Source organism: Vombatus ursinus, unplaced genomic scaffold (genome assembly GCF_900497805.2).
Source record: "Vombatus ursinus unplaced genomic scaffold, bare-nosed wombat genome assembly UNPS02014893.1, whole genome shotgun sequence".
In the NCBI taxonomy this organism is placed as follows: Eukaryota; Metazoa; Chordata; class Mammalia; order Diprotodontia; family Vombatidae; genus Vombatus; species Vombatus ursinus.
The window spans coordinates 2378336-2402344 of record NW_020954671.1 but is presented as its reverse complement, the minus strand read 5'-3'; the positions used below and the strand labels follow the sequence as shown (position 1 = coordinate 2402344).

The 24009-nt window shown below is 38.0% G+C and overlaps 1 protein-coding gene and 1 pseudogene across 1 annotated transcript in view; both read left to right on the top strand.

Moving 5' to 3' along the window:
* Window positions 1–24009, top strand: part of SLC35F4 (solute carrier family 35 member F4) — a 274043-nt gene that overhangs the window by 141046 nt on the left and 108988 nt on the right. The gene's annotated exons all lie outside the window — the stretch shown is intronic.
* LOC114028623 lies at window positions 12940–13535 on the top strand (annotated as a pseudogene).

The window sequence follows — 24009 nt, the reverse complement described above, 5'->3', positions numbered from 1 at the left end:
ACAAACCATAAAAAGAAAGAGAGGAGCACTTCAACAAATACAACACATGCAGTGTGTATAACAGTAGATGGAATTCTACACCCATTGTCTACTAGCTCTGCAAAGAAGAGATAAAAAGCGTATTTCTACATTGTTTTCCTAGAGCAAGCTTGGTCATTATAATTATTGAGGGTTCATGGTTTGTTAGTTATTTAATTCATTCCATTTACATTGTTGCAGTCATCACAATTATTGCTTTTCTAATTCTGTTGAACTCTGCATTGGTTATTTTATTTTGTTTTATTTTACTTTTTTGTTTCATCATGCTTTTACTTTCTTACAGTTCAATTACATTCCATTACACTCATATGCCATATTTTAGGCATTCTTCAATATGTGGACACCTATTTTGCACTTATTTGCTACCATAAAAATACTGCTATGGATATTTTGATAGATGTGGAATCTTTCTTATCCTTTACCTCCTTTGGCATATGCCTAGCAGTAAAATCTCTAGATCAAAGAATGTGGACATTTTAAACATAATTCCAGATTGGTTTCCAGAATGGTTGGAACGATTCATAGTTCTAACACAAATTCACATGCCTGTCTTCCCTCAGTCCTTCCAACACTGACTATTTTCATCTTTTGTCATGTTGGCCAGTTTTCTAGTTGTGAAGAAAAATTCAGAGTTGTTTGCATTTCTCTTAGTGTTTTGAAGCAATCTTTCATATGGTTGATATGAACTTTCAAATGTGTGTAAATTCTCAAATGGTGTTTGCAATTCTTCATTTGGGAACTTATCATGCATATGCTTTGGCCATTTGTTTTTTTGTGTGGGGGGGTTGGGGAATAGCTCTTTGTCTTCCCTGTTTGTGTTTAGCTAGATAAATTTGATTTCTGGAACGGAATTCCAGGATAGCAGCAAAAAACCTGAATTTATGCTGAAAATAATATCTTTTTAAGTAAGACTCTAGGAACAGACTGAAGATCTTAGAAAGTCTATTGAATGTTACATATAGAACTTTAGGGATTAATTTCACAATAGTGGGTCAAGTATGTAAATAATTGCCTGGTTATTATTTAGAAATGTTGAGAGATGCACTAGCTGCTCCATGTCTCTAGAGTATCATTCTATTTAAATACATTTCCGTCACACTAAATGATTCCCAAGTAGTCAGAGGAAAGTTAATACCTTTTTAAAGTGCTGAATCTGGAATTCATATACCTAGTAACAATGTCTACTTGAAAGGCAACTTGGAAAAGTGTACTTGGAGTCAAGAAGACCTCGGTTTAAATCATGTGTCTGACAGTAATTGCATGAGCATGAGGTTTTTTTAAACACTTTAGAGCAAGAGTTCTTAACCTGGAGTCTGTGAACTTTGTTAAAAATACTATCTGTATTTCAATGGAATTGGTTTCCTTTGTAATCCTATATATTTTATTTTGGGCATTTAAATACATTATTCTGAGGAGAGAGTTCATAATCTTCACCAGACTGTCACACACCTAATGATTGTGAATTTCTGCAAAGTATGCAAAAAAAGGGAGACTAAAAAGGACCAGTCAGATAGGTAGGAGGCAGACCAGGAGACAGCAGTGTCACAATAATCTAGAGAAGAGAGTATCGATCAGAGGGAGAGCATCAGTGTCAAAGACAGGTCAAGAAAGATGAGGATTGAGAAAAGGCTGTTAGATTTGGCAATGATGAAATCGTTGTCAACTTTGGAGAGAGCAGATTAGGTTGAATGATGAAGTCAGATGCCAAACTGTGGAGATTAAAGAGAGTTAGAGAAAAATAAGTGAGGCACTTGATGTAGATGGCCTTATCAAGGAGTTTAGCATGAAAGGGAAGAGGAACATAGAATGATAGCTGGTGGAAATAGATGAGTCAAGTGAAGTGGTTTTTTTTTTTTTAAGGATGAGAAAGATATGGGCATATTTGTGGGTGGCAGGGAAGTAGGAGACAGGGAGAGACTGAAGATTAGTAAGAAGGGAGATGGTAGAGGGAGTAATCAATGGAGCATATGGAATAGAATGAGATCTTTTGTGTATGTAGAGATATTGCCTTGGCAAATGGATGGACAAGGTAGTGGCAGAAGGCATCTGAGTGATGTGAGATGAGGAAGTGAAGATAAGAAGGGGCTTTTAGCGAATGGTCTCAATTTTTTTCAGTGAAATATGAGATAAGTGTTTTTTGGGGGGTGTTCATGGAATTTTTATTGAAAAATGAAAATATGTAAGAATTCAAAAAACCAGCATAAAAAGGAGATCATAGTAAAGTATTTTCAAACTTTTTCATTTTTTTCTTATACAAGATCATGCATTGTCTAATGATGTGATACTGGGGAAAGAAATGGCAAACCATTTCAGTGTCTTTTTTTGGGAGGGGGGGAGGCTAGGCAATGGGGTTAAGTGACTTGTTCAGGGTCACACAGCTAGTAAGTGTCAAGTGTCTGAGGTCGGATTTGAACTCAGGTCCTCCTGACTCCAGGGCTGCTACTCTATGCACTGTGCCACTTAGCTGCACCCATTTTAGTGTCTTTGCAAAGAAAACCCCAAATGAGGTCACAAAGAGTCAGACATGACTGAAAAATGACTGAACAATAACAATGATGTGATTTATTTTATTGTTTGTGTATGTATGTCCCACCATCTCACGAAGCTGCGTGTGTACAGAGGGTCTAAACCCATAGCGTCAAACTCAAATAGAAACTGCAGTAATTAAACTATATATAAAGATCCTTGAGAGCCACATGTTGATTTAGAAAATCACATGTATTTATATATTTATTTTTATGAATATGTCAAAACTTTAAAATCAGATAGGAACTACATTTTATTCTTGTTCTTGACCTCTTTCAGGTCATGTGCTTTACACCTCTGGTCTAAACTATGATGGCTCAGTGAGGAAGAGTGCTAGATTTAGAGTCAGGAAGATCTGAGTTCAAATCCATCCTTATATCCTTATTAGCTTTTTTTTAGATTTAAATATTTATTTTTTCTGATCACGTATAAAAACAATTTTTAACATTTCTTTTTTAAAAATTTTGAGTTCCAAATTCTCTCCCTCCCTCTCCTCTCCCTCCAATGAGAAGGCAAGCATTTGATATAGACAGTTGCTGTCATCCGAAACATATGTCCATATTGGTCATGTTGTCACAGACCAAAAAAAAAAAAAGCCAAGAAAATTAAAGAAAAAAAATATACTTTGATCTGCCCCCCCCAAAAAAGCCAAGAAAATTAAAGAAAAAAAAGTATACTTTGATCTGTATTCAGACTCCATTGATTTTTTTCTGTTGGTGGGTAGTAATTTTCATTATAAATTCTTTGAGAATGAGGTGAATTTCTAACTGAGCATGCAGGGAAAGAAGAAATCTTGGGGGGGGGTTTAAGGAGAGATAAAAAGGTTTGGAAAATTGCTGTGATGAGTGAGATATTAAATTGATTAGGGAGGTGTACAATGAATGGCATACCACAGTGAAGGCCAAGTTGAGATTGTTGTTCAGTTGTTTTCAGTTGTGTTTGACTCTTTGTGATCCCACTTGTGGTTTTGCTGGCAAAGATATTGGAGTGGTTTTCCATTTCCTTCTCTAGCTCACTTTGCAGATGAGGAAACTGAGGAAAACAGGGTTAAGTAACTTGCCCAGAGTCACACAGCTAGTAAATGTATGAGGCCAGATTTGAACTCAGAAAGATGAGTCTTCCTGACTCCAAGCCCAGCACACCACCTAGCTGCTCAAGTTGAGATTATGTAACCTATAAGTGGTTAGGATTAAAATGAAATGAAAACATATAGGCTTACCCTACCGCTACTTGATTTTTCTAATGGTCGTGGGGTGGGAGTATAACTTTTTTTATGAAAAGAGCTTTGAACAGTCAGGATATAATAATAGTTCAGATTTATTTTTGCTATTCATCAAGAGAATGAAATAAACCTATATGTGCAAATATAATATACATATATATGTATATATAATACCCACATGCGTGCATGTGGTGAATCACTCCCACCAAGACCATAGGTGAACAGTAAGAGGATGATAATTCCTTTACACAGCCAGTTAATCAACAAGCATTTATTAAATATTAACTATGTGTTGGGTACTGTGCTATGGGCTGGGATAGAAAGAAAATGAAAAGAGAATAAAAAAATCCCTGGTCCCTTTCATCAAGGAACTAATATTCTAATGGGAGACATGTAAATAACTACATGAATAAGACATATCCACTATGAATGGATGGTAATCTCATAGAGAAGGCATTCACAGTGATGGGTGGGGCAGATATCAGGAAAAAGGTGAAAAAATGTGGAATTTCAGCTGAGGCTTAAAGGAACATCAAATTACAATGCATATAAATTCACAAAGGACAAGTTACCTTAATTACAAAATGATGTAGAAATAGATGATAACACAATAACTACAGGATACTTTAATATTCCTCTTTCCAAGCTAGAATGATAAAAGGAAAATATAGAACTGATGAAACTCTAAGAAAAAGTAGATCTGAGAGACTTATGACACCTCCTGGAAGGAAACCTCCTCAATACTATGTGGTCTCTTTATAAAAACTGGCCATGTGCTAGGGCACAGAGAAATTATAAATAAATATGAAAAAGCAGAAATGCTAGACACATACTTTGCAGATAATTGATAGTAATAATAACAGCTATATTTATATAGTGCTTTAAGGTTTGCAAAACACTTGAAAAATATTCTTATTTAATAGTGATACAGTATACAAATTAGGAGAGCAAGGAGTAGTTTATTTGTCAGATCTATGGAGAAGGGAAGAATTTATGACCAAAGAAGAGACAGAGAGCATTACAAGATGTAAAATGGATCATTTTTATTATATTAAATTAAAAAGGTTTTGCACAAACAAAACCAATGCAACTAAGATTAGAAGGAAAGCAGGAAGCTGAGAAACAATTTTTACAGGAAATGTCTCTGATAAAGACCTCATTTTTCAAATATATAGAGAACTGAGTCAAATTTATAAGCGTACAATCAATCAGGAAGTTTTCAGAGGAAGAAATCAAAGCTATCTATAGTTATATGAAAAATGCTCTAAGTCATTATTGATTAGAGAAATGCATGTTAAAATGACTCTGAGGTACCACCTCACACCTATCAGATTGGCTAATGTGGCAAAAAAGGAAAATGATAAATGTTAGAGGGGATGTGGGAAAGTTGGGACACTGTGGCACTATTGGTGGAGTTGTGAACTGATTCAACGATTCTGGACAACAATTTGGAACTATGCCCAAAGGGCTATAAATTTGTGCATACCCTTTGATCCAACAATATCACTACTAGGTCTGTATCCCAAAGGGATTTCTTTAAAAAAAATAGGGAAAAGGACCTATTTGTACAAAAATATTTATAGCAGCTCTTTTTTTGTGGTGGCAAAGAATTGGAAATTGAGGAGATGCCAATTAACTGGAGAATGAACAAGTTGTGGTGTCTGATTATGTTGGAATACTATTGTGCTATAAGAAATGATAAGCAGGATGCTTTCAGAAAAACCTGGAAAGATTTACATAAACTGATGTAAAGTGCAGTGAGCAGAAACACAAGTACATTGAACATAGTAACAGCAATATTGTATGATGATTAACTATGAATGACAGCTATTCTCAGCAATACAATAATTCAAGACAATTCTGAAGGACTCATGATGAAAAATGTTATCCACATCCAGAGAAAGAACTGATGGAGTCTGAATGCAGGTGGAAGCTTTCACCTTCTTTCTTTCTTTTTTTATATGTTTTTCTTTTTTTTTCATCTGTTTTCTTTCACAACATGAGTAATATGGAAATATTTTTTGCATGATCACACATGTATAAGCTATATCAAATTGCTTCCCACCTCAGAAAAGGGGGATGGAGGCAGGGCAAAGGGAAGAGGACTTGGAGCTAAAAATTGAAGAAAAAAGAATGTTAAAATTGTCTTTACGTGTAATTGGGAAACAATAAAATATTATTAAAAAAACTAACATTAAGGAGCTAAAAAGAAACCCCCAAACATTCTCTTATTTTACCCTCTCACCAATCCTGGGAGGAAGGTACTGTTTTTGTTCCCATTTTGCTGCGAGTCAAACATGAAGTTAAGAAACTTACCCAGAGTTACCCACTTAGTATATATCTGAGACAGGATTTGAACTTAGGTCTTCCTGATTCCAACTCCAGAGCTCTATCTACCTTGCTGACTAGTTGGACCTGTGATTTAATTGTTATGGGGAAACCTCAGATGAGGGAACTCTCCTTACTAGAGTTGTCTAGAGCACTCAGGGGTTAAGTAACTTACTACAGTGACACAGTCAATAGGTGTTAGAGGTAGTACCTGAACTCATGTTTTCCTGTCTCTGAGGTCAGCTCTTCATCCCCTATGCCATGCTGCTCATAGCACAATAAAATAGTAATTAATACCAATATGCAAGTAAAAGATAAAGAACTAAATGGAGAATAAATAATGGAGTTGAATCAATGGTTTTGAGATTCATTTAGCTCTATTACTTTATGATCCTATAACATCTCAAATAATGAGTGGGTTAAAGAACAAATAATATAAAAATTAATAATTATGTACGGGAATGTTAAAGATATGACAGCATCCCAAAATTTCTGAGATGAAACTAAAACAGTCCCCAGAGGAAAAATTATATCTCTGAAAAGATGCATTAGCAAAACAGAAAAAAAGAGTGAATTAATGAATTATGTTCAGTTTTTAAAATGAGAAAATATACAATATTCAACTCAGGCTTTCCATCACATCCGAGAAATCTGTACACTTGAAAAATTGTAGAAATAGTCAATGTTGGAAGGAACTCAAAAAGATAAGTACATTAATATGCTATTGTTAGAGCTCCGAACTGTTCCAAGCATTTTAAAGTGTTGAACTAAGATTGGACATTATAATTAGGCAGTTCAGTTAAGGAGATCCTACCAAGCTGGAAATGCTTCATGCAGTGCTGGATGAAGATGGAGAAAATCATGAGACCCTGCTGACTGGGTCTATTACAAATTTATGTTATCTAGTTTCAATTAGGCCCTCCCTGCAGAAGGCAAACACTATTCCTCCCTGATTGATTTCTCTAGCCCTGCTCTTCACAGCTGCTATTCCACACCTCAGCTCTTTTCCCATCTCCTCCTTCCCGCAGTACCTTTCCCGTAGCCATGTCAGTCCCGTACCTCACCTCATACTTTACAAAAAAAAATGAGGCCATTCACTGAGAACTCCCTCATCTCTCTTGCTTCTCTTTTTCTTCTTCCATCTCATCTCATAACATTTAAATATCTTCCCCCACCATCTCCCCTTTACACTTGTCTAACATAAAGAGGTATCCCTTCTTGTCAGTACCAATCCTTCTATGCACACCGTTCATCCCCGCCCCCAACTTCTCTAATAGATTACTTCTATTTAATATCTATCCATCTAGGTACATGCTATCTCCCTTAGTTAGGCTATCAGCTCCATGAAAACAGGGTTGTATTTACTATCTTTGTGTTCCTAGTACTTTCCATAGTGCCGGGCATATAATAACTATGTAACAAATACGTAATGGTCAATTGACTGACTCCCAAAAGGAGATGTGCTGGGCCAGGTTCAGTGATCTGCCACAATGAGGACTCAGAGCTAAAGTATCACGTGGTTTATTAAAGGATACAAGTAAAAGAAGAAGAAGCTGGAAGATCATCCATCTTGCTGGTTCATGTCACATTCCAAAGAAGTATGGCAAATAGAATCAAGTGATGTGCCCTACATCTGGGTGCCTGCTCCCCTGCCCCCTTCCTCCATGACCCTGTGAATTCTGATGTGGATGATGGTGGTTGGAAGCTGAGGAGCGACCCCTACCCCCAGCTAAGAACTGATGGAGCATCTTGGAGAGACTGCAGAGTAGCCAGAGGGGACTTTGCTTCCTGTTTCGGTCTTGCCTGTTAAACGGTGATTAGTTCAAAGCTTGTATCTGCATTAAGCTGGTCCAAAATTTCCTTTCTCTGGGGGAAGGAGTCCATTGTGTTTCTCATGAAAAGAATATTTTCTTACAAATGATTTGTTTCTCAATTGTTTATCTTTATTGTTATTACTTATCAATGCGTTCCTCAGTACCACTTGCCACCTAAATGCCTACTATTCCACCCCTACTCTCCCACCCCCCAAAAATATTATTGGAAGTAAATAGGTGTATAAAAATAGATGGGCCTGTGAAAAGAATGATCTGTCTGCAAAACTTTTAATGGGCTATTCACATGAAACCATGTTAGCTCTATCTTTACTCTCTCATAAATCAATTAAATCAGTGTTCTTTCTACCCTTTTGCTTTATTTATTTTCCATTTTGTAAGACTAAGCAAATGCATTCAGTGTTCATTCACAAATATGTGTATCAAATCAAATTATCAAATAATTATTGAATATTTATAATTCACAAACTCAAGTAATGTATGTAACAAAGAAATGGATTTTTCCACATTTTTTATGTTAGTGAGTGCCTAAAAGCTTTTTCACCCTTCATGTATATTAAGGGGTCATAAATGTGGCTAAGCCAGGAGAAGAAAGAATACTTTTGCTATCAAGATTTAGATTGAGTCTGCCTTTTTCCAGACCACATGAAAGAATGGAAGAGGCTTAAGATTCAAAACTGGGGTATCTTAAACCCAAGAATTGTTTGGTAGTTATTTGGCAAATAACTATAACCTGTATCACAGGATAGCCTTCAGAGATTAAAGCTGAGAGACATATGGAATAGTCACCTTGGGATAGAGTGATATTTCCTGTGGAGGTCCTATATCTGGCAACCAGGAAGGTTAATCCAAAGAAAAGTTTATGCCTGCAGGCATTGGCTCCTAGGTTAGACCTTGAATTCTTTCTTCCAAAGAACTTGTTGCCTGGATAAGGAGAAACTTTGTGCTGGTTCCAGTCAACAATTTCTGCCTACTTTAAAAGAGCCAAAGTAGGAAAAAGTCTATGGTTTATAAGCTGAAAGAGTATTGTAGAGCCTTCTCTTCCCTGGAGGAAGACATAGCCAAATATTTCAACTGAGCCAGAACCTGGAGGTAATAAGCAGTGTTTAAGTGAATACAAGGACCATACCAAATAGCATCCAGCCAAGCAATATTGCCGTGAGAGCAACCATGAGTCTGTCTGAGAAATGTCTAGCATTCTGGGAGACTAGTGCTGCATAATGGTATCACTACAAGTTATCAACTATCCCGCATTGTCAAAATCAAAAACATGTCTATTTATTAATCATGATCATGTTTGTTTCTTGTGTATACAGTCTTCCTCATTCTTTTTTTTTTTTTTGGCTTGGCAATTGGGGTTAAGTGACTTGCCCAAGGTCACATAGCTGGTGTTGTGTGTCTGAGACCAAATTTGAACTCAGGTCCTCCTGACTTCAAGGCCAGAGCTCTATCCACTGTGTCACCTAACTGCTCCAGTCTTCCTCATTCTTTCCATGTGTCTACCCTTTTCTCTAATATAAAATTTGTACATATATTGTATACGTGCAGACATACAACCGTACACATATTTGATGGATAATGTGTACCAGGCTTATGGGAGGAAATGTTTTATGGCTATTTTTCTTACTTTGCCATTTCATTCAATGCTTTTGCTTTGAACTAATTATGTCCTCTAGCTGATCACTAAAAATAAAAATCATAGATGGGGGTAAGAAGAAATGGTTTTGGAGATGTGGATGCATAAAATTCTTTGTATGTAGAATAGCCATTGCTGGGGGGTCTTGCCTTCAAATTGGGGCAAGACTCCACGTATTACACTACAAACCTGCTATTAGCTGTTTTTAAAAGCTTTGCTCATGTTAGCCTGTACTAATTTGCACAATTGCAATAACCAGCAGACACACTTTGTTTCTGGGAAGGAGAAGGAAGGATTTTATGATTGTTATTTCTTAAAAACCATATATCTATCCTTAGAATAAAGTGGACATTTCACATAGAAATTATCATATTGCCTAAATATTATTAATTTACTTTTAGAAAAACCAATTTAATTAAAAAGATTAATTAGAATTCCCAATAGGATTTAACAGTGAAAAGAACATGAGACTAGGAGTCAGAAGAACTGGATTTTATTCGCAGTTCTGATACTTAACTGCGTGACCTTGGGCAAATCATTTAACTTTTATGAGTCTTGTTCCTTATATTAGGGATAATATCTATGTACCTCAGGAGGTTGTTACAAGCATTAAGGGAGGTAATATGTAGGAATCATGCTGTTAACTCTAAAATCCTAAAATGTGAGGTCATTGTTACATATATCTTTCAAAATATAGAAAAAATTGAACCCAATTTCCATTTTTCTCCCCATATTCTTCTTCTTATAATGTCACATTTCCCCTTGAGGCTGATGGAAATAGCAGAGGAAAGAGCTGAAAGAGATTTATTGTTTTTTTTCCATTAAAATCTCCCATGATTTAGAAATCTGTTCTCAAATTAGGAAACTGTAAAGATCTTATGAAATAGATAGATCTAAAATGCATCTCAGAACCAGGAGAAATATGACTCTGTGTGTGTGTGTATGAACTAGTAAAATTTCTTCTTTTTTTATTTCATGGCTCAAAAATATGCAAATGTGGCAAGAGATTTGTCATAACACTGACACCCACTTCTGTCACTGTGGCAAGGACTGAATCAAAGTTGTTACAACATAGATTGCATATTTCATAAAGAGGCACTTAAAATGATGAATTAGAACATTTAGAAAGCTTGGATATTAGGCCTTAGTTTTATTAATAAAATATTAGTAGAATAAATAATTTATACTATGGCTAAGTACTTGTCTTGAGAAATAATATAACATTCCCTGTTCCCAAAGAGATTTTTTATCTGAAACTTTCAGTGCACTTAGATGAAATCACAAAAAATACTCTCGTCTGAGGACATTAGGTAAAACTATCATCTCCACTTTGAGGATGAAAATACTGAGATTAGAAGGGAAAGGTGACATCTAACATCTAAAGTCTCATGGCGGCAAATCGAGCAATATACATTTAAAAAAATTATCTCCTAGTCATTATTATGTTTTCAATTTCAATCCATTAAATGTCCAGGAAAAATGAATCATCTAAGAATCCTACATGTACCTGTCATGTGTAATAGTGGTGACTTCCAAGTCAGAGAACATCAACATTGGATAAAGAGAAAGAATCAATTCCTACCTAACTATACTGTCTGCTTCCAGAAATTAATTTGGTTCTCTCAGTCACTCACTATTTCATGTAAAATATCATTCATAGCCCAAAGGAGAAAAGTGAGTTTCAGCACAAATTCTGAATTTTCTAGGTTCTAAGATTAGAATGATCTCACAGATTGTCTTTTCAATCCATAATAAACCTTACCAAAATCACTAATTGAAAAAGAGCTATATGGAACTATTGGGAGAGGAAGGATTTTTATCCTCTACCTTGATGGGAATCTCTCTCTGTCTCTGTCTCTGTCTCTCTCTCTCTTTCCCTGTCTCTCTGTCTCTGTCTCTGTCTCTGTCTCTGTCTCTCTCTCTCTGTCTCTCTCTGTCTCTCTCTATCTCTCTCTGTCTCTCTCTCTCTCTCTGCATCAGGTCTGAATTACAGAAAAGTATTACATTCCATGTTAGAAAAGCATAAAGGCCATCATAACCATCAAAGTAAGGAGTGGAGCATGTGAGGAGACATGAAGAAGTTAAATAGTTGATGTCATAGTGTCATAGTAAGGGGAATTTGAAAGCACAAAGGGAAAGAAAGTGACTCCAAGAAACAGAAACAGGGAGGGAAAAAAACAAAGAAAGAAATGAGAAAAGCAAGCAGAAGCTTGAACCAAAAAAGCTTACATTTAATGGAATTTATGTTTGCAGAGAACTTTATACTATTTGATCCACACAGCAAGCCTGTGAGGCAAGTAGTACAAATATTAGTATATCTATTTTACACATGACGTAAGTGGTGAATAGAAAAGTTAAGTGACTAGCCCAGTGTTTCACAGCTAATAACTGGTAGAGTCTTAAGGTTAGGCTTTCTGATCTCAATTCTTAATCTCAAGTACTCAATTCCAGTCCTCTTCATTGTGCCTTACTACCCAACACACTTGCCAAATATTTTTTTAAACCAGAGTTCTTAATTTGGAATTTGTGAACTATTAAAAATATTTTGATAACTATTTCAATATCATTGATGTTCTTTGTAATCCTATATATTTTATCATATGCATTCAAAAACATTATTACAAATTCCCTTATTGTTGTTGAGTCATTTTCAGTTGTTTCTGACTCTCCTTGACTCCATTAGGGGTTTTCTTAGGCAATTGGGATTAAGTGACTTGCCCAGGGTCACACAACTAGTAAGTGTCAAGTGTTTGGTCTGAGGCCAGATTTGAACTCAGGTCCTCATGGCTAGTGTTCTATCCACTGTGCCACCTAGCTGCCCCTTGCAGTTTTTGTGACAAGGATGCTGGAGTGGTTTGCCGTTTCCTTCTCTAGCTCATTTTACAGATGAGGAAACTGAGGCAAACAGAATTAAGTGACTTGCCCAGGGTCACATAGCTAGCAAATGAGGCCAGATTTGAACTCAAGAAGATGAGTCTTCCTGATTCCAGGCAGGCACTCTATCCACTGCACCTCCTAGATGCCCAATATATATTTTATTGTATGCATTTAAAAACGTTATTCTGAGAAGGGGTCCATTGGATTCATCAGACTACCAAACGGGTACATGACACACACAAAGGTCAAGAACCTCTGTTTTATTCTGTGATAAATGGAAAATGTTGAAGTCTTGCCTGAAATTGACTCATATGCTTAAACTGAAAATGCTCTGAGGTTTTGTTGTCTTGAGGCTTAAATATTTTTGATAGATTTAGCAATTTGAGAAAGGTTATTTTAAATTTATATGTTTGTTAAATTTTGTTTTCAAAATAAAGCAAAATTGCTTCCTTTTCCCTTGACCCAACCTAGGTAATCATGTAAAATGGTGAGGTACTCTCTTGATCCAGAGAAGCCCACAAAATCATGCAAGTCAAGGGGTTCAAATCTCCAGGTCCATTTCAAGAACACCCGTGAAACAGCCCAAGCTATCAAGGGCATGCGTATCCAAAAAGCTACCAAGTATTTGAAAGATGTCACATTGAAGAAACAATGTGTTCCCTTCAGGCGATATAATGGTGGAGTTGGCAGGTGTGCCCAGGCTAAGCAGTGGGGTTGGACACAGGGTCATTGGCCCAAAAAGAGTGCTGAATTCTTGCTGCATATGCTTAAAAATGCAGAGAGTAATGCAGAACTGAAGGATTTGGATGTGGATTCTCTCGTCATTGAGCATATCCAGGTTAACAAGGCACCTAAAATGAGATGGTGTACTTACAGGGCTCATGGTTGGATCAATCCATACATGAGTTCTCCTTGCCATATTGAGATGATACTTACTGAAAAGGAACAAGTTGTTCTTAAACCAGAAGAGGAGATTGCACAAAAGAAAAAGATATCCCAGAAGAAACTGAAGAAACAAAAGCTTATGGCATGGGAGTAAATATGACATTAGAAAGCAAATAAAAGTGAAATGAAAACAAAATAAAATAAAATAAAATAAAATAAAATAAAATTTTTTTTTATCATGCTATGAATGATGTTTCCAGATATATGCCAAAATACAGGACACAGGGATCCTACTATTAAGATCCGTCCTATGGGAAAGAGTTGTTGAGGTACAACTGAGCTCCCATTCTCAGATTGTAACTTAAGATGTTTAGGGAAGAGGTAATTGGATGATTGACTGGCCACACCCCACTGAATAAATATGCAATTTTACTTGAGAGACAGTACTGTATAATGGATAGAAAAATGACACAAAAGCCAGGAATACCTGGGTTCAAGTCTCACAGCCAAGATATATCACCTATTTGACCTTTGGAAAATTACTTAACCTCTTAGTGCTCTAGGCAAGCCTCCTTTCCTAGCACCAATAAAAATTCACTTTATCCAATCCAATAAACATTTATTAAGTGTCAACTATGTGTCAGGCACAATGCTAAGCACTGGGGATAAAATTAATAAAAAAGAAAAGCAGTCACTGCCCTCAAAGAGTTTCCAAGCTCTCACAAGTGGGAGACAGCACACAAAAGGTGACAAGAAGGAGGTGTGGAGGGCTGGGAGGACACCAGGGGATATCTTGTTTCATGGAGTTGAGACCAAACAGGGCAGCAGATGTAGAGTGAGCCTGAAAAGTCTAGTTTTTGTCTTCTATAAAGAATGGCATTGGGAGGAGTTTGGTACTCTACTCTTGAACCCTCCCATCAGAGAGGGAAGGAGGTTGAGGGAGGTGGTGTCAGTCAAGGCTTAAATGAGCTGAATTTAGGTTAGGTTAGAGGTGAGATTAGAGGTGATGAGTTTAACCTGGAGGGGTGAAGGAGGAAGGACATCTTGTTCCAGGCAGACCAGAAGATGCAGAATGAAGACTTTATAATCACGTGATAAGACCTACATGCTAAGGATAAAATACATCTAAGACATCTCCAAAGGTCTCATGATGGAAAATGCTATCTGCATCCAAAGAAAGAGCTATGGAGTTAGAATGCAGATTGAAGCATACTCTTTGCTATTTTTTTCCTTCTGTTTTGTTTTGTTTCCTCTTTCTGGTGGTTCCCCCTATTGGTTCTAATTTTTACCTACAACATCACCAATGTGAAAATATGTTTAATAGGAATGTATATGTATAGCCTATATCAGATTGTGCACCATCTTGGGGAGGGAGGGAGAAGAGGGGGAGAACTCAAAAGCTTATGGAAGTGATTGTTGATAAATTGAAATAAATTAATAAAATTTTTTTTTAAAAAATTAAAAAGGATAAAATACAGCAGAATAAGCCGGGCTGTCACCATAGCAAGTCAAATATGTTTAATCATCTAGTTTACCTCCATTCCACTAGATAATTGTGTAGATCTCTGCTTCTCCTTTACTGTGTAGTCCTCACCTTGAAGGAAGTGCCATTTGAAAAAAAATGAGCAAAATCTACTCTCTCTGTAATTCTAGTCAAGTTCCTTAACTTCTCAGTGCTCCGGGTACCTCTCCAAGACTCTAAATTGCAAAAAAGGTGCCAACCTTCATTGATAGAGGGAGTTTCCTTATCTGGAATTAATTTAGTAGTGATATCACAAATCCTGTCTTAAACCTCTACCTTTTTCTAAAGAAAAAGAAAAAAAAATCCCATGTTGTTGATTGCTCCTCCTGCTGTTGAGAAGAAGATCGAAAATGGAATTGTTTCCACTTTGTTATCAGGGTTTAAAGAAAGGAAGCTGAAAACTCCATGCAGTGTAAGGTACTCCTGCTACTTTGGGTCTAGTCAGGTCATTTGTAGCTATTACCTTCCTCTTCTCTGATGTCTCCTTTTTAGCACCCCCTGCAGACTGGTCACAGTAAACTTCATGCCAGAGTCGTATCTAGGAATTCTGGTGCCTGAGGCAAATTCAATTAGAGGTATAGGCAGGGATGTCTAAGATGTGATCACTGCTTATGTAGTACTTGAATGTTTACAAAGTACTTTCCAAATATTATCTCATTTGGAAATAGACATCATGGGAGTTGTGGAAGTTGATAAACTAGAAGACCAGAGTGTTTGAAGTGGAGCAAAGGTTTCAGTTGGCAGAGAAGACTGTAAGCCAGATTCTGAATTTATTGGAGAGGAAGAAAAGTTGACTGTATGTTCATAAATAACAGCAGCAATGATCTGGACAGAATGGAATGAACTTTATTTTTTTATAAGGCAATTGGGGTTAAGTAACTTGCCCAGGGTCACACAGCTAGTTAAGTATCAAGTGTCTGAGGCTAGATTTTAACTCAGGTCCTCCTGGCTTCAAGGCAGGTGCTCTGTCCACTGCGCCACCTAGATGACTCTTGGAGTAAACTTTAAAGGAAGAGATGTAATTGCTGAGTGATGGTGGTCGATGAAAAGTGTATAAGTGACTGTGGGAAGTAAGGACTGTGCCATGGTTCCTTCTAGCCCTGTGTGCCATGGAGATGTGGGAGAAGGAGCCATCAGCCTTGGAGAAGGGGCCAAGGTATGTGGCATTTCTATACAAACCTGGATTTCAGTGAGTTATCAGAAAATAGAAAGAATCAGAGATCTGTGATCATAAGATCATATTTACCACTGGAAGGGACCAGTCCCCTCATCTTATATATGAGGAAACTGAGACCCAGTAGGTTTCATGGGACATAGTCAACTTGAAATGACTTGCCCAAGGTCATGCCAGTAGTAAATGACAAAGCTAGTGCCAAAACTTGGGCCATCTAGTGCTAAATCAGTCTTTCTACTATACTATAACAGAGGAAACCCCCAGAGGATATAAAGGAAAGGAAGGCCAAAAGAGGGTAATGATCAACAGGACTGAGTTTACCACAGGCGAAGTAGAGGTAGCTGTTCCTGTTGTTGTTGTTCAGTTGTTTTAGTGGTGTCTGACTCTTTGTGACCCCATTTGGGATTTTCTTGGCAAAGATACTGAAGTGATTTGCCATTTCCTTCTCCAGCTCATTTTACAGATGGGAAAACTGAGGCAAACAGGGTTAAGTGACTTGCCCAGGGTCACACAGTTACTAAGTATCCAAAGTCAGATTTGAACTCTATTCACTGTGATACCTAGCTGCCCAGCTATTACTAGTGAGGCCATTTTGAGGATTGCTTTGCTGCTGATCCTGAATTGATCTGATGTATCTTGCCTGGAAATGGTCCCCAGATGTGGTGACTCATTGTTGCCAGGAGGGAGGGGAAGGGAGATAGGGAGAAGTCTACCTTACCCTAGTGGGAAGGTGCCCTGACAAAAGAATGCACTAGAATGGGACTTTGGGGAATGGCAGCCTAGGGTCTATGCAAGGGTATAGACTACTGGAAGTGGGGTGGAAGGAGGGAATGTAGTAGGAAGCATGTCCTCTGACGGGAGTAATCATGCCCATGCTGGCCACGTTGAATGGTACCCACCAGGATGTTGGAATCCAGGGTAGAGACTCATTTGTCCTGTGCTGGTTCTGCCTTATGCATTCAAATCTCTACACCAAGTCTGAGGTCCACAAGAAGTCTTGCCCTTTTATAGGGTACAAGTCTGTTTTGAATCAAGGAGATCTGTCTGTAAGCAATAGAAAGTTGCCTTCGAAATCCGTTCATGTGACTCATTCCTGCCCCTCTTTGTCAGACCTATTGTTTTAGCTAGAAATGAGTTGGGGGAAGGACAAACTATTAAGCTCTATGTTTTCCAAATTGCTAGAAGGCAATGGAGTGTAAATTGACTATTATATTGCCAAGGTTAACTAAGCAGGCAGGCCCCTGACGATACAGTTGTGACATTTAAAAAAACTGGACAACCAGAGATATTAATAATTGAACAGCAGGGATGCAGCATAAGGTTCAAATTGTGAAGGAATATAATAATAGGCCTTCACTGGTGTGATTGCATTATTAGGGCTATTATTACACGGTATATTTGTGACAGACACCAAAGGCAGCTAGGTGGGAGAGTAGATAGAGCATGGGGCTTGGAGTCAGGAAGATCCAAATTCAAATCCTGCCTCAGAAGCTTACTAGCTATGTAATGTTAGGCAAGTTACTTAACCTCTATTGGCCTCAGTTTCCTCATCTGTAAAAATAAGGATAATAATAGCACCTACCTTCCAGGGTTATTGTGAGGGTCAAATGAGATAATATATAAAGTGCTTCACAAACCTTAAAGCACTAATTGTTAATTATAAAAAACTATAAAAAATAATATTAGAAAAATTATTAAATATCTACTATGTGTGAGAAACTGCTGAGTGCTTTACAAGTATTATCTCACATTGGAGGTAGGTGCCATTATTTTCTCCATTTTACAGTTGAGGAAACTGAGGCAGACAGAGGTTAAAGTGACTTGCCTAGGATCATATTGCTTGTAAGTGTCTGAGGCTGGATTGGAATTCAGGTTTTCCTGACTCTGGGACTAATATTCTGTTCCAGAGGTGGAGAACCTGCAGCCTTGAGGCCACACGTGGCCCTCTAGGTCCTCAAGTGTGGCCCTTTGACTGAATCCAAACTTCACAGAACAAATCCCTGTAATAAATGGATTTGGTCTGTAAAACTTGGACTCAGTCAAAAGGCCGCACCCAAGGACCTAGAGGGCCACGTGTGGCCTTGAGGCTGCTGGTGCCTATCCACTGCTCTGCCTGGCTACAAAGATGGCATATGTAAAGTGTTATTCTAACCTTAAAGTGCTGTATAAATGCTAACTATTATTATTATCATGCTATCCAGTCCTGGATATGAAAAACCCAGCACTTTCTCTGCCATGGCCATCCTTATTTAAGAGGCAGATTAACAGGTTAAATAGTTTCATTTTTCAGCATTTTCTTTCATGTGAAATTGTGGTAATGCTGACTGAATGGATGGTTTCAGAGCATGAACTCACTTCTTGGCAAGGTCAGCAGCCCTGCAGGGTTTCCTCTTGAGCATTTCAGCCAAGGTTCTCAGTTGCGGCTAACGTGCTAAATGAGCAACTCAGTTCCGATTGCTCTTCAGTTTCTTGGCTATTTAGCCATAGGGATAGCATTGATTTTTGCAGCTGTCCTTGACTTTGTGTGGTACTATATCTTGTGCTTAAAGCATCCTCCCTTACTGTGTAAGCACTGAGCTCACCTGGTTTGTCATGTCTTCTGAAATCTAAGGCCCTCTGGGAAACCATTCTCCCCAGACAGACCTGTGTGCTCCAAGTCACTGAGCTGATCCTTTACATCTCATTTTATTGGAGCCAACATCATACTGCAAGCACTTCAGGTCAGGAACTTGGCATTTATTTTCTTCTCTGGAATCTTGATATCCTGAAGATTCAATTTGCTCTATAGTAACCATAAGAAGTCTTTTATATAATCCTTCCAAATGACCTTGTACTTTCTGTGGGGTAGAGTTTCCAAAGCAATATGAAATCTGATTTTTTTTCCATTTTTAAATGTAGAAGGTGAATGCCTGCAACAATCTGAAAAGGTAGTCTGCAGGCTATAAGGGTTATTTAATGAAGAGAAAGGGAATGGAGTGGAATACCAGATGAGTTGGCAGTAGCATTAAATAAACAAGGGAACTAGCTATTACTATGTTAGGCTAGTCTAGACCAGAGATATTTCTGAGGTGAACAGACAGCTTTGTTCAACATCATAAATCTTATTTCTTCAGACTCCCACAATTACAGAGCCATGGCTGAGAAGTAAAGAGGTTTAAGTACAAGATTACAGAAAGAGTAACATAAGAAATATGCTTTGGAAAAGATTTATTATTGGACTCTGGAGAGAGAATGAAGCACTTTCATCTTGTTTACTTGCTGTAAGATGGTGTTAGACTTTAATGTTAATGAGTCAACAGAGGAGGTGGGCATAGAACAGACAACAATCAAATACCTCTCCAAATACTTGTTCACTTGATTTCTTTCCATTAATTATTGAATTCTTGTTTATTGGCTGTCATTATAATCTTTTGAAACTTATAATCAAGCAACTGATTTTTTTTCTGAAAATTCTTTTGTTGTTAATTCTCGCCTGGCTGTTGCAGGGTACTGTCTGAAATCTGTGTCCACCAAAGGGAGTCGGGGTGTTGGGGAGGGGGAATTATGTTTAATAAGCCCTCTTTGGTAATGTGTTCATTTCTAAGAATATAGTGTTTTTGTCACTGCTTATATTTTAGCTCTTATATTATCTAGATATAATATTGAAAGAGGAATAGATAAAGCTGTATGAAGTGTGAAGAATTTGAATAAGCATGTAATTGGGTTCAGAAAAATACAAGCCTATTCTGTGCAAGCATTTAAAAGAAAGTCAGTTCTTTGCTTCTTTGGTCAAGGTTCATAAGTCACGTGAAGAGAAATTGCATGGCCAAAGGAAGGCACTGGAGATGAAGATTCAGCGTGGAAGCCAAAGATAAAGGCATAGATGGCATGGTTGTCAGATTTGCAGATGATGCAAAGCTGAGAGGATTTGCAAACTCATTGGGTGACAGTCAGGGTCCAAAGGAATCAGCAGGCTAAGAAAGATGTCAACAAGATTTTCTCTATTGAGGTCTCCTGGGGATCTGTGCTTGACTGTTCTCTTTAATGGTTTATCAGTGACTTTGATAAAAGCATGATCAGATTTTCAGATGTCACAAAGTTGGGAGGCATAGATTAACACACTGAATGACAGGATTCAAAAGGCTCTTGACATGTTAGAACATTGGGCAGAATCTAGCTGGATTAAATTTAATAGGATTAAATATAGATTATTCTATGGATTCAGAAATCAGTGTCACAAGTACAAGATACGTGGCTGGTCATCAGTTTGTCTGAAAAAGATCTCAGGATTTTTCCTGGACTGTGATTTCAATATCAGTCAAGAAACTCAATACGACTGTCAAGAAAATAAATGCAAACTCAGTGTGCATTAAGAGTTCAGTTTCATATCTTGCAACACATAATATAATTCTCCCCTGTCCAGGAGGAGTAGGGAAGAGATAGTCCCACTGTTACTCTGTGTTGGTCACACTGCATTTGGAAGACTATATTCAATTCTAAGCACCATCTTTTATGAAGGACATTGACAAACTGGAGAGTATCAAGAGGCAGACAACCAGTATGTTTTAGGGTCTCAAAATTATGCCATTTAAGAACTAACTGAAGAAATGTAGGCTATTTAGCCTTTAGAAGAGGAGACTTATGGAGGACATAAAACTAGCTAGCATTTATATGATCCTTTGAGTTTTCAAAGCACTTCACAAGTAGTGTCTCGTTTCACCTTTACAACAACCTTGGAGGGAGTATTTCCCTCATTTTGCAGATGAGGAAACCAAGATAGACCGAAGTTAAAGGACTTGCCAAGGGTCACATAGCCAGAAATTATCTGAAGCTGGATTTAAACTCAGGTCTTCCTGAGTCCAGGCTTAGTGCTCTATCTACTGTGCCACCTTGCTATCTCATATAACTATCTTCAAGCATCTGAAGAGCTGTTATGTGAAAGAAGGATATGATTTTTTTTTCTGCTTGGCCTCAGAAGGTCTTACTGAAGCAATGGGTAGAAATTGCAAAGAGGCAGATTTAGGTTTAATAGAAGGTAAAACTTTCCAATAATTAGAGATAGCCAAAAATGAAATGAGGCTCTTCAGGGACATATTAATGGATGGTGTTGCCTTAATCACATTGTGAATGAAGCTAGGGGCAGGACCACTCAGAATCTGCAGTAGAGAGCAATTACAATGAAAAATCCTTGGTGGGAAGCAGGAATCTTGGTCTGTCCAGGGTAGTCTGCAGCAGTAATACCTAAATTCTTGAGGGGGTAGAAGTAAGAGGTAGGATATTCAAGCCAACTGTATCCATTATTAACATGGATAATTTGAGGTAACCAGCAAGGTGAGATCAAAGACAGGTATGTCCAAGATCTAGAAGTATAAATGAACAATGTGGCATCATCTGGAGTAAGGGGAGGGGGGAACAGAAAGTGATACCTGTAGTCATGAAAAAAAATTCAAGAAACTAATTAGACAAATTTGATCTTATGTAAAAAGGAGTTATGCAAATAGAAAGTTGATTTGCTTAATCCAGTGATCATTCAGCTATCCTTCTGAGTCTTACTGTTTTGGGCACAAATGAGCTTTAACCGTGGACAGCTCCCAGCCATCTTTGCATGAATCACATAAGAAAAAGTTATATTTGCACCATAGTAGATAGAAATGTCGCAGGCACCATGATGCCTTTTATTCTGTAGACCCATGAGCAATGGATATTTGATGGATGAATGAATGAATGAGTGAATGAATGGTTATATTCTCAGGCCAGTCCATAAAAACTCATAACAAGCAAGTATATCAAGGTATGGGAAACATAATACTGTGCCCTATTAGCTACTCTAAGTAACGATGCCTCTTTTGGAACATTTTAGCATTCCAACTTGGTAGGAATAGATGACTCACTCCCTATTCCTGTTGGATCTGGGATTCTCCCTTCCCTTATTTGCTCACATAACAGGCAGTGGGAGTAAAGAGTCCCAGTCACTGACTTGTGGTTTCACTGGTGGTGGATAGGGGCTTTAGCAGAGTGGGGAATAGGTATGGGATGATGAATAGTAACAAGAGAGCAAAGAGTTTTTTGTTTTTGTTTTGTTTTGTTTTGTTTTTTTGAGGGAGGAGTTGAGATCCCTATCTATATAGAAACTTCTCAATCCTGTTTGGATTCCCAGATTTTTTTTTCTTCAATTAGAAATTTTATTTCCTTTCTACTGCTACTACCTATTGTTTCTGATAGAGGTTTCTCTCCTCCTTGACCCATGACTGAACATAATGCAATCTGACTTGTTTAGTGTTTCTACTCCTGAAGCAAACACAGCCATTTTTTCTTTTCTAGTTTTCCATAAGAGTAACAAAATGAAAACAGATAGGAAAAAAGATTTCTTCCTATGCAGCCCTTCCCATTTTTTCCTCTCTTTTTTGGTAGATTTTTGCATATACTAATCCCAGAGGTAAGATTCATCCTCATTTCAGAGAAAAACCAGACTCAAATTTTTCCTGGTCATAAGGATATTGATAAGAGGTCTGCAGAGCCAGAATTGTGATGAGGGGAAGAAGGCTTTATGGGGCAGGGGTAGGGGAGATGACTCTTTCTTTGGGAGATATTCTTCCCTCCAGACTCATCTCAGTCAGTCAGTCTGATAGTCATTAAGTCTTTGTTAAGATCCTGCTATGTGTCAGGCACTGTGCTAAGCACTGGGGATACAAAGAATGGTGAAAGATGGTCCCTACTCTTGAGGAGCTCACATTCTAATGGGGAAGACAACACGCTAACAACTATTACGAACAAGATATATACATGATAAATAGAATGTGATCAACACAGGGAAGGCACTAGCATTAAGAGGAATCAGGAAAGGCTTCTCATGGAATGTGGGATTTTAGCTGGTCACACCCTCCTTATCTCATGTTTGTTGATATTGCCCGCCTTATGTCTCTCCACTTCAGTTCACATGCCACTCAGCTGTCAAATTAATTTCCCTAAGGTATAAGTCTGACTATTGCCATACCCTTATTCCATAACTCCAGTGGTTCCCTATCACCTCTAGAATCAAATACAAAATCCTCTCGTTTGAAACCCTTCACAAGCTGGTCACCTCCTATTTTTCCAGTCTTCTTATACCTTACTTTGCCCCATATACTATGATTCAATGACTCTAGCCTCCTTGTTGTTCCTCACATCAAACACTCAATCTCCTAGCACTGGTCACTAGATTTACCCAAACCTACTGCTTTTCCCTTCTCTAGATCTGGACTTCCACCCCCTAGAGTAATCTGGCCATCAATCCCCTTTCCTGTACTGGTCTTCTCACCAGGGTGGGGTAAGGTGATGTCTCCTTTCCTACCACCTACAGAGCCTGGGAACTGATCTACTCTGTCTAGGATAAACTAGGGAGATCAGTGGCAAGGGGGAAACTCTGGCTACTTGGGCTACTGCTGCCTCTCTCCTCCCCTCTCCATAGTAAACTGAGTACCAGTCCACATCAGTCCTTATGTTCTTCTGCCCATTGTGCCCTGTGCCCTAAAGACCCCTCTCCATTGTGTTACAGTAGAAAGATCTCTGGATTGAGAATTAAAAAGCCTGAATTTGAACTGTGAACAGCTAGGTGGTGCAGTAGATAGAACACCCAGCCTGGAGTCAGGAAGACTCATCTTCCCAAGTTCAAATGTGGCCTCAGGCACTTAGTAGTTGTGTGACCCTGGGCAAGTCATTTAACCCTGTTTGCCTCAGTTTCCTCATCTGTAAAATAAGCTGGAGAAGGAAATGGCAAATCACTCCAGTATTTTTGCCAAGAAAACTCCAAATGGGGTCATGAAGAGACATGACTGAAAATGACCAAACACCACCACCACCAACATTAGCAGTTTGAACCATGGTTCTATCACTAACAAGTTGTTTAAATTTAATCAAGTAACTTTGCCCCTCTGGGCTTGTTTCTTCATCTGAAAAATGATACATTTAGACTAGATGACCTCTAAGTTCCCTTCCAGCTGCAAATCTACT